This window comes from Heterodontus francisci, chromosome 28, assembly GCF_036365525.1.
Source record: "Heterodontus francisci isolate sHetFra1 chromosome 28, sHetFra1.hap1, whole genome shotgun sequence".
Classification (NCBI taxonomy): Eukaryota; Metazoa; Chordata; class Chondrichthyes; order Heterodontiformes; family Heterodontidae; genus Heterodontus; species Heterodontus francisci.
In genome coordinates this window covers 66,294,787-66,309,950 of record NC_090398.1, presented here as the reverse complement: position 1 = coordinate 66,309,950, position 15,164 = coordinate 66,294,787, and positions in this window count along the sequence as shown.

Below are 15,164 nucleotides of genomic sequence, written 5' to 3'. Positions count from 1 at the left end.
ATAAGTGAGGAGAGTGTGTTCCATTGATGGTTTAATGTACACAGGACATGTTACCAGGTGAACAGTATTAGTGAGGAGAGTGTGTTCCCCTGATTGTTTAATACGCACGGGACATGTTACCAATTGAACAGTATAAGTGAGGAGGGTGTGTTCCCCTGATTGTTTAATACACACGGGACATATTACCAGGTGATCAGGATAAGAGAGGAGAATGTGTTCCCCTGTTTGTTTAATACACACGGGACATGTTACCAGGTGAACAGTATAAGTGAGGAGAATGTGTTCCCCTGTTTGTTTAATACGCACGGCACATGTTACCAAGTGAACAGTATAACTGAGGAGAATGTGTTCCCCTGATTGTTTAATACACACGGGACATGTTACCAAATGAACAGTATAAGTGAGGAGAGTGTGTTCCCCTGTTTGTTTAATACGCACGGGACATGTTACCAAGTGAACAGTATAAGTGAGGAGAGTGTGTTCCCCTGTTTGTTTAATACGCACGGGACATGTTACCAGGTGAACAGTAGAAGTGATGAGAAAGTGTTCCCCTGTTTGTTTAATACACACGGGACATGTTACCAGTTGAACAGTATAAGTGAGGAGAATGTGTTCCCCTGTTTGTTTAATACGCACGGCACATGTTACCAAGTGAACAGTATAACTGAGGAGAATGTGTTCCCCTGATTGTTTAATACACACGGGACATGTTACCAGGTGAACAGTATAAGTGAGGTGAGTGTGTTCCCCTGTTTGTTTAATACGCACGGGACATGTTACCAAGTGAACAGTATAAGTGAGGAGAGTGTGTTCCCCTGATTGTTTAATACACACGGGACATGTTACCAGGTAAACAGTATAAGTGAGGACATTGTGTTCCCCTGTTGGTTTAATACGCACAGGACATGTTACCAAGTGAACAGTATAAGTGAGGAGAATGTTTTCCGCTGATTGTTTAATACGCACGGGACATGTTACCAGGTGAACAGTAGAAGTGAGGAGAGTGTGTTCCCCTGATTGTTCAATACACACGGGACATGTCACCAAGTGAAATGTATAATTGAGGAGAGTGTGTTCCCCTGATGGTTTAATATACACGGTACATGTTACCAGGTGAACAGTATAAGTGAGGAGAGTGTGTTCCCCTTATGGTTTAATATACACGGAACATGTTACCAGATGAACATTATAAGTGAGGAGAGTGTGTTCCCCTGATGGTTTAATATACACGGGACATGTTCCCAGGTGAACAGTATAAGTGAGGAGAGTGTGTTCCCCTGATGGTTTAATATACACAGGGCATATTACCAGGTGAACAGTATAAGTGAGGAGAGTGTGTTCCCCTTATGGTTTAATACACACGGGACATGTTATCAGGTGAACAGTATAAGTGAGGAGAGTGTGTTCCCCTGATTGTTTAATGCACACGGGACATGTTACCAGCTGAACAGTATAAGTGAGGAAAGTGTGTTCCCCTGATGGTTTCATATACACGGGACATGTTACCAGGAGAACAGAATAAGTAAGGAGAGTGTGTTCCATTGATGGTTTAATATACACAGGACATGTTACCAGGTGAACAGTATAAGTGAGGAGAGTGTGTTCCCCTGATTGTTTAATATACACAGGACATGATACCAGGTGAACAGTATTAGTGAGGAGAGTGTGTTCCCCTGATTGTTTAATACGCACGGGACATGTTACCAGGTGAACAGTATAAGTGAGGAGAGTGTGTTCCCCTGATTGTTTAATGCAAACGGGACATGTTACCAGGAGAAAAGTCTAAGTGAGGAGAGTTTGTTCCCCTTATGGTTTAATATGCACGGGACATTTCACCAAGTGAACTGGAAAAGTGAGGAGAGTGTGTTCCCCTGATGGTTTAATATACACGGGACATGTTACCAGGTGATCAGTGTAAGTGAGGAGAGAGTGTTCCACTGATGGTTTAATATACAAGGGACATGTTACCAGGTGAACAGTATAAGTGAGGAGAATGTGTTCCCCTGTTTGTTTAATACGCACGGGACATGTTACCAAGTGAACAGTATAAGTGAGGAGAGTGTGTTCCCCTGATGGTTTAATACGCACGGGACATGTTACCAGGTGAAAAGTCTAAGTGAGGAGAGTGCTTTCCCCTGATGGTTTAATATTCACGGGACATGTTTCCAGGTGAACAGGATAAGTGAGGAGAGTGTGTTCTCCTGATGGTTTAATATACACTAGATATGTGACCAAGAGAAAAGTCTAAGTGAGGAGAGTGCTTTCCCCTGATGGTTTAATATTCACGGGACATGTATCCAGCTGAGCAGTATAAGTGAGGAGAATGTTTTCCCCTGATGGTTTAATACTGACGGGACATGTTACCAGATGAACAGTATAAGTGAGGAGAGTGTGTTCCCCTGATGGTTTAATACACAGTGGATATGTTACCAGCTGAACAGTATATGTGAGGAGAGAGTGTTCCCCTTATGGTTTAATAAGCACGGGCATTTCACCAAGTGAACTGGATAAGTGAGGAGAGTGTGTTCCCCTGATGATTTAATGCACACAGGACTTGTTACCAGGTGAACAGTATAAGTGAGGAGAGAGTGTTCCACTGTTGGTTTAATGCACACGGGACATGTTACCAGGTGAACAGTATAAGTGAGGAGAGTGTTTTCCCCTGATGGTTTAATATTCACGCGACAAGTTACCAGGTGAACAGGATAAGTGAGGAGAGTGTGTTCCCCTGATTGTTTAATACTCACGGGTCATGTTACCAGCTGAACAGTATAAGTGAGGAGAGTTTGTTCCCCTGTTTGTTTAATACGCACGGCACATGTTACCAAGTGAACAGAATAACTGAGGAGAGTGTGATCCCCTGATTGTTTAATACACACGGGACATGTTACCAGGTGAACAGTATTAGTGAGGAGAGTGTGTTCCCCTGATTGTTTAATACGCACGGGACATATTACCAGGTGATCAGGATAAGAGAGGAGAATGTGTTCCCCTGTTTGTTTAATACACACGGGACATGTTACCAGGTGAACAGCATAAGTGAGGAGAATGTGTTCCCCTGTTTGTTTAATACGCACGGCACATGTTACCAAGTGAAGAGTATAACTGAGGAGAATGTGTTCCCCTGATTGTTTAATACACACGGGACATATTACCAGGTGATCAGGATAAGAGAGGAGAATGTGTTCCCCTGTTTGTTTAATACACACGGGACATGTTACCAGGTGAACAGTATAAGTGAGGAGAATGTGTTCCCCTGTTTGTTTAATACGCACGGCACATGTTACCAAGTGAACAGTATAACTGAGGAGAATGTGTTCCCCTGATTGTTTAATACACACGGGACATGTTACCAGGTGAACAGTATAAGTGAGGAGAGTGTGTTCCCCTGTTTGTTTAATACGCACGGGACATGTGACCAAGTGAACAGTATAAGTGAGGAGAGTGTGTTCTCCTGATTGTTTAATACACACATGACATGTTACCAGGTAAACAGTATAAGTGAGGACATTGTGTTCCCCTGTTGGTTTAATACGCACGGGACATGTTACCAAGTGAACAGTATAAGTGAGGAGAATGTTTTCCGCTGATTGTTTAATACGCACGGGACATGTTACCAGGTGAACAGTAGAAGTGAGGAGAGTGTGTTCCCCTGATTGTTCAATACACACGGGACATGTCACCAAGTGAAATGTATAATTGAGGAGAGTGTGTTCCCCTGATGGTTTAATATACACGGTACATGTTACCAGGTGAACAGTATAAGTGAGGAGAGTGTGTTCCCCTTATGGTTTAATATACACGGAACATGTTACCAGATGAACAGTATAAGTGAGGAGAGTGTGTTCCCCTGATGGTTTAATATACACAGGGCATATTACCAGGTGAACAGTATAAGTGAGGAGAGTGTGTTCCCCTTATGGTTTAATACACACGGGACATGTTATCAGGTGAACAGTATAAGTGAGGAGAGTGTGTTCCCCTGATTGTTTAATGCACACGGGACATGTTACCAGCTGAACAGTATAAGTGAGGAAAGTGTGTTCTCCTGATGGTTTAATATACACGGGATATGTTACCAAGAGAAAAGTCTAAGTGAGGAGAGTGCTTTCCCCTGATGGTTTAATATTCACGGGACATGTTTCCAGCTGAACAGTATAAGTGAGGAGAATGTTTTCCCCAGATGGTTTAATACTGACGGGACATGTTACCAGATGAACAGTATAAGTGAGGAGAGTGTGTTCCCCTGATGGTTTAATACACAGTGGATATGTTACCAGCTGAACAGTATAAGTGAGGAGAGAGTGTTCCCCTTATGGTTTAATAAGCACGGGCATTTCTCCAAGTGAACTGGATAAGTGAGGAGAGTGTGTTCCACTGATGGTTTAATGCACACGGGACATGTTACCAGGTGAACAGTGTAAGTGAGGAGAGAGTGTTCCACTGATGGTTTAATATACAAGGGACATGTTACCAGGTGAACAGTGTAAGTGAGGAGAATGTGTTCCCCTGTTTGTTTAATACGCACGGGACATGTTACCAGGTGAACAGTATAAGTGAGGAGAGTGTTTTCCCCTGATGGTTTAATATTCACGCGACAAGTTACCAGGTGAACAGGATAAGTGAGGAGAGTGTGTTCCCCTGATGGTTTAATATACAAGGGACATGTTACCAGGTGAACAGTAAAATTGAGGAGAGTGTGATCCCCTGATTGTTTAATACACACGGGACATGTCACCAGGTGAACAGTATAAGTGAGGAGAGTGTGTTCCTCTGACTGTTTAATACACACGGGACATGTCACCAGGTGAACAGTAAATGTGAGGAGAGAGTGTTCCCCTGATGGTTTAACACGCACGGGACATGTTACCAGGTGAACAGTATAAGTGAGGAGAGTGTGTTCCTCTGATTGTTTAATACACACGGGACATGTCACCAGGTGAACAGTATAAGTGAGGAGAGTGTGTTCCGCTGATGGTTTAATATACCCGGGACATGTCACCAGGTGAACAGTATATTTGAGGAGAGTGTGATCCCCTGATTGTTTAATACACGCGGGACATGTCACCAGGTGAACATTATAAGTGAGGAGAGTGTGTTACCCTGATTGTTTAATACTCACGGGTCATGTTACCAGCTGAAGAGTATAAGTGAGGAGAGTGTGTTCCCCTGATGGTTTAACACGCACTGGACATGTTACCAGGTGAACAGCATAAGTGAGGAGAGTGTTTTCCCCTGATTGTTTAATATACCCGGGACGTGGCCCAAGGTGAACAGTATAATTGAGGAGAGTGTGTTCCCCTGATGGTTTAATGCACACAGGACATGTTACCAGGTGAACAGTATAAGTCAGGAGAGTGTGTTCCCCTGATGGTTCAATATGCACGGGACATGTTACCAGGTGAACAGTATAAGTGAGGAGAGTGTGTTCCCCTGATGGTTTAATATACACAGGACATGTTACCAGGTGAACATTATAAGTGAGGAGAGTGTGTTCCCCTGATGGTTTAATATACACGGGACATGTTACCAGGTGAACAGTATAAGTGAGGAGAGTGTGTTCCCCTGATGGTTTAATACTGACGGGACATGTTGCCAGATGAACAGTATAAGTGAGGAGAGTGTGTTGCCCTGATGGTTTAATATACCCAGGAATTGTTACCAGGTGAACATTATAAGTGAGGAGAGTGTGTTCCCCTGATGGTTTAATATACACGGGACATGTTACCAGGTGAACAGTATAAGTGAGGAGAGTGTGTTACCCTGATGGTTCAATATACACGGGACATGTTACCAGGTGAGCAGTATAAGTGAGGAGAGTCTGTTCCCCTGATGGTTTAATACGCACGGGACATGTCACCAAGTGAACTGTATAAGTGAGGAGAGTGTGTTCCCCTGATGGTTTAATGCACACAAGACATTTTACCAGGTGAACAGTATAAGTGAGGAGAGTGTGTTCCCCTGATTGTTTAATATACACAGGACATGTTACCAGGTGAACAGTATAAGTGAGGAGAGTGTGTTCCCCTGATGGTTTAATATACACGAGATATGTTAACAGGTGAACAGTATAAGTGAGGAGAGTGTGTTCCCCTGATGGTTTAATATACACGGGACATGTTAACAGGTGAACAGTATAAGAGAGGAGAGTGTGTTCCCTGATGGTTTAATATACACGGGACATGTGACAAGGTGAACAGTATAAGTGAGGAGAGTGTGTTCCCCTGATGGATTAATATACACGGGACATCTTACCAGGTAAACAGTATAAGTGATGAGAGTGTGTTCCCCTGATGGTTTAATATACCCAGGCATGTTACCATGTGAACAGTATAAGTGAGGAGATTGTGTTCCCCTGATGGTTTAATGCACACGGGACATGTTACCAGGTGAACAGTATAAGTGAGGAGAGTGAGTTCCCCTGATGTTTTAATATACGCAGGATATGTTACCAGGTGAACAGTATAAGTGAGGTGAGTGTGTTTCATTGATGGTTTAATATACACAGGACATGTTACCAGGTGAACAGTATTAGTGAGGAGAGTCTGTTCCCCTGATTGTTTAATACGCACGGGACATGTTACCAGGTGAACAGTAGAAGTGAGGAGAATGTGTTCCGCTGTTTGTTTAATACGCATGGGACATGTTACCAAGTGAACAGTATAAGTGAGGAGAATGTGTTCCCCTGATTGTTTAATACACACGGGACATATTATCAGGTGAACGGTATAAGTGAGGAGAATGAGTTCCCCTGTTTGTTTAATACGCACGGGACATGTTACCAAGTGAACAGTATAAGTGAGGAGACTGTGTTCCCCTGATTGTTTAATACACACGGGACATGTTACCAGGTGAACAGTATAAGTGAGGAGAATGTGTTCCCCTGTTGGTTTAATACGCACGGGACATGTTACCAAGTGAACAGTATAAGTGAGGAGAATGTGTTCCCCTGATTGTTTAATACGCACGGGACATGTTACCAGGTGAACAGTATAAGTGAGGAGAGTGTGTTCCCCTGATTATTCAATACACACGGGACATGTCACCAAGTGAAATGTATAATTGATGGGAGTGTGTTCCCCTGATGGTTTAATATACACGGTACATGTTACCAGGTGAACAGTATAAGTGAGGAGAGTGTGTTCCCCTGATGGTTTAATATACACGGAACATGTTACCAGGTGAACAGTATAAGTGAGGAGAGTGTGTTCCCCTGATGGTTTAATATACACGGGACATGTTCCCAGGTGAACAGTATAAGTGAGGAGAGTGTGTTCCCCTGTTGGTTTAATATACACAGGGCATATTACCAGGTGAACAGTATAAGTGAGGAGAGCGTGTTCCCCTTATGGTTTAATACACACGGGACATGTTATCAGGTGAACAGTATAAGTGAGGAGAGTGTGTTCCCCTGATGGTTTCATATACACGGGACATGTTACCAGGTGAACAGTATAAGTGAGGAGAATGTGTTCCCCTGATTGTTTAATACGCACGGGACATGTTACCAGGTGAACAGTATAAGTGAGGAGAGTGTGTTCCCCTGATGGTTTAATACGCACGGGACATGTCACCAAGTGAACTGTATAAGTGAGGAGAGTGTGTTCCCCTGATGGTTTAATGCACACAAGACATTTTACCAGGTGAACAGTATAAGTGAGGAGAGTGTGTTCCCCTGATTGTTTAATATACACAGGACATGTTACCAGGTGAACAGTATAAGTGAGGAGAGTGTGTTCCCCTGATGGTTTAATATACACGAGATATGTTAACAGGTGAACAGTATAAGTGAGGAGAGTGTGTTCCCCTGATGGTTTAATATACACGGGACATGTTAACAGGTGAACAGTATAAGAGAGGAGAGTGTGTTCCCTGATGGTTTAATATACACGGGACATGTGACAAGGTGAACAGTATAAGTGAGGAGAGTGTGTTCCCCTGATGGATTAATATACACGGGACATCTTACCAGGTAAACAGTATAAGTGATGAGAGTGTGTTCCCCTGATGGTTTAATATACCCAGGCATGTTACCATGTGAACAGTATAAGTGAGGAGATTGTGTTCCCCTGATGGTTTAATGCACACGGGACATGTTACCAGGTGAACAGTATAAGTGAGGAGAGTGAGTTCCCCTGATGTTTTAATATACGCAGGATATGTTACCAGGTGAACAGTATAAGTGAGGTGAGTGTGTTTCATTGATGGTTTAATATACACAGGACATGTTACCAGGTGAACAGTATTAGTGAGGAGAGTCTGTTCCCCTGATTGTTTAATACGCACGGGACATGTTACCAGGTGAACAGTAGAAGTGAGGAGAATGTGTTCCGCTGTTTGTTTAATACGCATGGGACATGTTACCAAGTGAACAGTATAAGTGAGGAGAATGTGTTCCCCTGATTGTTTAATACACACGGGACATATTATCAGGTGAACGGTATAAGTGAGGAGAATGAGTTCCCCTGTTTGTTTAATACGCACGGGACATGTTACCAAGTGAACAGTATAAGTGAGGAGACTGTGTTCCCCTGATTGTTTAATACACACGGGACATGTTACCAGGTGAACAGTATAAGTGAGGAGAATGTGTTCCCCTGTTGGTTTAATACGCACGGGACATGTTACCAAGTGAACAGTATAAGTGAGGAGAATGTGTTCCCCTGATTGTTTAATACGCACGGGACATGTTACCAGGTGAACAGTATAAGTGAGGAGAGTGTGTTCCCCTGATTATTCAATACACACGGGACATGTCACCAAGTGAAATGTATAATTGATGGGAGTGTGTTCCCCTGATGGTTTAATATACACGGTACATGTTACCAGGTGAACAGTATAAGTGAGGAGAGTGTGTTCCCCTGATGGTTTAATATACACGGAACATGTTACCAGGTGAACAGTATAAGTGAGGAGAGTGTGTTCCCCTGATGGTTTAATATACACGGGACATGTTCCCAGGTGAACAGTATAAGTGAGGAGAGTGTGTTCCCCTGTTGGTTTAATATACACAGGGCATATTACCAGGTGAACAGTATAAGTGAGGAGAGCGTGTTCCCCTTATGGTTTAATACACACGGGACATGTTATCAGGTGAACAGTATAAGTGAGGAGAGTGTGTTCCCCTGATGGTTTCATATACACGGGACATGTTACCAGGTGAACAGTATAAGTGAGGAGAATGTGTTCCCCTGATTGTTTAATACGCACGGGACATGTTACCAGGTGAACAGTATAAGTGAGGAGAGTGTGTTCCCCTGATTGTTCAATACACACGGGACATGTCACCAAGTGAAATGTATAATTGAGGAGAGTGTGTTCCCCTGATGGTTTAATATACACGGTACATGTTACCAGGTGAACAGTATAAGTGAGGAGAGTGTGTTCCCCTGATGGTTTAATATACACGGAACATGTTACCAGGTGAACAGTATAAGTGAGGAGAGTGTGTTCCCCTGATGGTTTAATATACACGGGACATGTTCCCAGGTGAACAGTATAAGTGAGGAGAGTGTGTTCCCCTGATGGTTTCATATACACGGGACATGTTACCAGGTGAACAGTGTAAGTGAGGAGAGTGTGTTCCCCTGATTGTTCAATACACACGGGACATGTCACCAAGTGAAATGTATAATTGAGGAGAGTGTGTTCACCTGATGGTTTAATATAAACGGTACATGTTACCAGGTGAACAGTATAAGTGAGGAGAGAGTGTTCCCCTGATGGTTTAATATACACGGGACATGTTCCCAGGTGAACAGTATAAGTGACGAGAGTGTGTTCTCCTGATGGTTTAATATACACAGGGCATATTACCAGGTGAACAGTATAAGTGAGGAGAGTGTGTTCCCCTTATGGTTTAATACACACGGGACATGTTATCAGGTGAACAATCTAAGTGAGGAGAGTGTGTTCCCCTGATGGTTTCATATACACGGGACATGTTACCTGGAGAACAGAATAAGTGAGGAGAGTGTGTTCCATTGATGGTTTAGTATACACAGGACATGATACCAGGTGAACAGTATTAGTGAGGAGAGTGTGTTCCCCTGATGGTTTAATACGCACGGGACATGTTACCAGGTGAACAGTAGAAGTGTGGAGAATGTGTTCCCCTGTTTGTTTAATACGCACGGGACATGCTACCAAGTGAACAGTATAAGTGAGGAGAATGTGTTCCCCTGATTGTTTAATACACACGGAAAATGTTACCAGGTGAACAGAATAAGTGAGGAGAGTGTGTTCCACTGATGGTTTAATATACACAGGACATGATACCAGGTGAACAGTATTAGTGAGGAGAGTGTGTTCCCCTGATTGTTTAATACGCACGGGACATGTTACCAGGTGAACAGTAGAATTGAGGAGAATGTGTTCCCCTGTTGGTTTAATACGCACGGGACATGTTACCAGGTGAACAGTATAAGTGAGGAGAATGTGTTCCCCTGTTTGTTTAATACGCACGGGACATGTTACCAGGTGAACAGTATAAGTGAGGAGAATGTGTTCCCCTGATTGTTTAATACACACGGGACATGTTACCAGGTGAACAGTATAAGTGAGGAGAATGTGTTCCTCTGTTGGTTTAATACACACGGGACATGTTACCAGGTGAACAGTATAAGTGAGGAGAATGTGTTCCCCTGTTGGTTTAATACGCACGGGACATGTTACCAAGTGAACAGTATAAGTGGGAAGAGTGTGCTCACCAGTTTGATTAATATTATGGGACATGTTGCCAGGTGAACAGTATAAGTGAGGAGAGTGTGTTCCCCTGATGGTTTAATATACACAGGACATGTTACCAAATGAACAGTATAAGTGAGGAGAGTGTGTTCCCCTGATGGTTTAATATACACGGGACATGTTACCAGATGAACAGTATAATTGAGGCGAGTGTGTTCACCTGATGGTTTAATGCATACAAGACATTTTACCAGGTGAACAGTGCAAGTGAGGAGAGTGTGATCCCCTGATGGTTTAATACGCACGGGACATGTTACCAGGAGAAAAGTCTAAGTGAGGAGAGTGCTTTCCCCTGATGGTTTAATATTCACGGGACAATTTTCCAGGTGAACAGGATAAGTGAGGAGAGTGTGTTCTCCTGATGGTTTAATATACACGGGATATGTTACCAAGAGAAAAGTCAAAGTGAGGAGAGGCCTTTCCCCTGATGGTTTCATCTTCACGGGACATGTTTCCAGGTGAACAGTATAAGTGAGGAGAGTGTGTTCCCCTGATGGTTTAATGCACACATGATATGTTACCAGCTGAACAGTATAAGTGAGGAGAGAGTGTTCCCCTTATGGTTTAATATTCACTGGACATGTTACCAGATGAACAGTATAAGTGAGGAGAGTGTGTTCCCCTGATGGTTTAATATGCACGGGACATGTTACCAGGTGAACAGTATAAGTGAGGAGAGAGTGTTCCACAGATGGTTTAATGCACACGGGACATGTTACCAGGTGAACAGTAGAAGTGAGGAGAGTGTGTTCCCCTGATGGTTTAATATACACGGGATATGTTACCAGGTGAACAGTATAATTGAGGAGAGTGTGATCCCCTGATTGTTTAATACACACGGGACATGTCACCAGGTGAACATGATAAGTGAGGAGAGTGAGTTCCCCTGATTGTTTAATACACACAGGACATGTCACCAGGTGAACAGTATAAGTGAGTAGAGTGTGTTCCGCTGATGGTTTAACATGCACGGGACATGTTACCAGGGGAACAGTATATGTGAGGAGAGTGTGTTCCCCTGATTGTTTAACAAGCACGGGATATGTTACCAGGAGAACAGTATAAGTGAGTAGAGTGTGTTCCGCTGATGGTTTAATATACCCGGGACATGTCAGCAGGTGAACAGTATAATTGAGGAGAGTGTGTTCCCCTGATGTTTAATACTCACGGGACATGTTACCAGCTGAACAGTATAAGTGAGGAGAGTGTGTTCCCCTGATGGTTTAACACGCACGGGACATGTTACCAGGTGAACAGTTTAAGTGAGGAGAGTGTTTTCCCTTGATGGTTTAATATAGACGGGACATGGCACCAGGTGAACAGAATAATTGAGGAGAGTGTGTTCCCCTGATTGTTTAATACACACGGGACATGTCACCGGGTGAGCAGTATAAGTGAGGAGAGTGTGTTCCCCTGATGGTTTAATGCACGCAGGACATGTTACCAGGTGAACAGTATAAGTGAGGAGAGTGTGTTCCCCTGATGGTTTAATATACACAGGACATGTTACCAGGTGAACAGTATAAGTGAGGAGAATGTGTTCCCCTGATGGTTTAATATACACGGGACATGTTACCAGATGAACAGTATAAGTGAGGCGAGTGTGTTCACCTGATGGTTTAATACGCACGGGACATGTCACCAAGTGAACTGTATAAGTGAGGAGAGTGTGTTCCCCTGATGGTTTAATGCATACAAGACATTTTACCAGGTGAGCAGTGTAAGTGAGGAGAGTGTGTTCCCCTGATGGTTTAATATACACGGGATATGTTACCAGGTGAACAGTGTAAGTGAGGAGAGTGTGTTCCCCTGATGGTTTAATATACACGGGACATGTGACTAGGTGAAAAGTATAAGTGAGGAGAGTGTGTTCCCCTGATGGTTTAATATACACGGGACATGATACCAGGTAAACAGTATCAGTGAGGAGAGTGTGTTCCCCTGATGGTTTAATATACACAGAGCATGTTACCAGGTGAACAGTATAAGTGAGGAGATTGTGTTCCCCTGATGGTTTAATACACACGGGACATGTTATCAGGTGAACGGTATAAGTGAGGAGAGTGTGTTCCCCTGATTGTTTAATGCACACGGGACATTTTACCAGGTGAACAGTATAAGCGAGGAGAGTGTGTTCCCCTTATGGTTTAATATTCACTGGACATGTTACCAGATCAGCAGTATAAGTAAGGAGAGTGTGTTCCCCTGATGGTTTAATATGCACGGGACATGTTACCAGGTGAACAGTATAAGTGAGGAGAGAGTGTTCCACTGATGGTTTAATGCACACGGGACATGTTACCAGGTGAACAGTATAAGTGAGGAGAGTGCTTTCCCCTGATGGTTTATTATTCACTGGACATGTTACCAGGTGAACAGTATAAGTGAGGAGAGTGTGTTCCCCTGATGGTTTAATATACACGGGACATGTTACCAGGTGAACAGTATAATTGAGGAGAGTGTGATCCCCTGATTGTTTAATACACACGGGACATGTCACCAGGTGAACATGATAAGTGAGGAGAGTGAGTTCCCCTGATTGTTTAATACACACAGGACATGTCACCAGGTGAACAGTATAAGTGAGTAGATTGTGTTCCGCTGATGGTTTAACACGCACGGGACATGTTACCAGGGGAACAGTATATGTGAGGAGAGTGTGTTCCCCTGATGATTTAACACGCACGGGATATGTTACCAGGAGAACAGTGTAAGTGAGTAGAGTGTGTTCCGCTGATGGTTTAATATACCCGGGACATGTCAGCAGGTGAACAGTATAATTGAGGAGAGTGTGTTCCCCTGATGGTTTAATATACACAGAGCATGTTACCAGGTGAACAGTATAAGTGAGGAGATTGTGTTCCCCTGATGGTTTAATACACACGGGACATGTTATCAGGTGAACGGTATAAGTGAGGAGAGTGTGTTCCCCTGATTGTTTAATGCACACGGGACATTTTACCAGGTGAACAGTATAAGTGAGGAGAGTGTGTTCCCCTGATGGTTTAATATACACGGGACATGTTACCAGGTAAACAGTATAAGTGAGGAGAGTGTGTTCCCCTGATGCTTTACTATACACGGGACATGTGAATCGGTGAACAGTATAAGTGAGGAGAGTGTGTTCCCCTGATGGTTTAATATACACGGGACATGTTACCAGGTAAACAGTATAAGTGAGGAGAGTGTGTTCCCCTTATGGTTTAATACACACGGGACATGTTATCAGGTGAACAGTATAAGTGAGGAGAGTGTGTTCCCCTGATTGTTTAATGCACACGGGACATGTTACCAGCTGAACAGTATAAGTGAGGAGAGTGTGTTCCCCTGATCGTTTCATATACACGGGACATGTTACCATGAGAACAGAATAAGTGAGGAGAGTGCTTTCCCCTGATGGTTTAATATTCACGGGACATGTTACCAGGTGAACAGTATAACTGAGGAGAGTGTGTTCCCCTGATGGTTTAAGATACACGGGACATGTTACCAGGTGAACAGTATAAGTGAGGAGAGTGTATTCCCCTGATTGTTTAATACACACAGGACATATTACCAGGTGAACAGTATAAGTGAGGAGAGTGTGTTCCCCTGATTGTTTAATACTCACAGGACATGTTACCAGCTGGACAGTATAAGTGAGGAGAGTGTTTTCCCCTGATGGTTAAATACACACGGGACATGTCACCAGGTGAACAGTATAAGTGAGGAGAGTGTGTTCCCATGATGGTTTAACATACACGGGACACGTTACCAGGTGAACAGTATAAGTGAGAAGAGTGTGTTCCCCTGATGGTTTAATATACACAGGACATGTTACCAGGTGAACAGTATAAGTGAGGAGAATGTGTTCCCCTGATGGTTTAATACGCACGGGACATGTCACCAAGTGAACTGTATAAGTGAGGAGAGTGTGTTCCCCTGATGGTTTAATGCATACAAGACATTTTACCAGGTGAGCAGTGTAAGTGAGGCGAGTGTGTTCACCTGATGGTTTAATACGCACGGGACATGTCACTAAGTGAACTGTATAAGTGAGGAGAGTGTGTTCCCCTGATGGTTTAATGCATACAAGACATTTTACCAGGTGAGCAGTGTAAGTGAGGAGAGTGTGTTCCCCTGATGGTTTAATATACACGGGATATGTTACCAGGTGAACAGTGTAAGTGAGGAGAGTGTGTTCCCCTGATGGTTTAATATACACGGGACATGTGACTAGGTGAACAGTATAAGTGAGGAGAGTGTGTTCCACTGATGGTTTAATATACACGGGACATGTTACCAGGTAAACAGTATAAGTGAGGAGAGTGTGTTCCCCTGATGGTTTAATATACACAGAGCATGTTACCAGGTGAACAGTATAAGTGAGGAGATTGTGTTCCCCTGATTGTTTAATGCACACGGGACATTTTACCAGG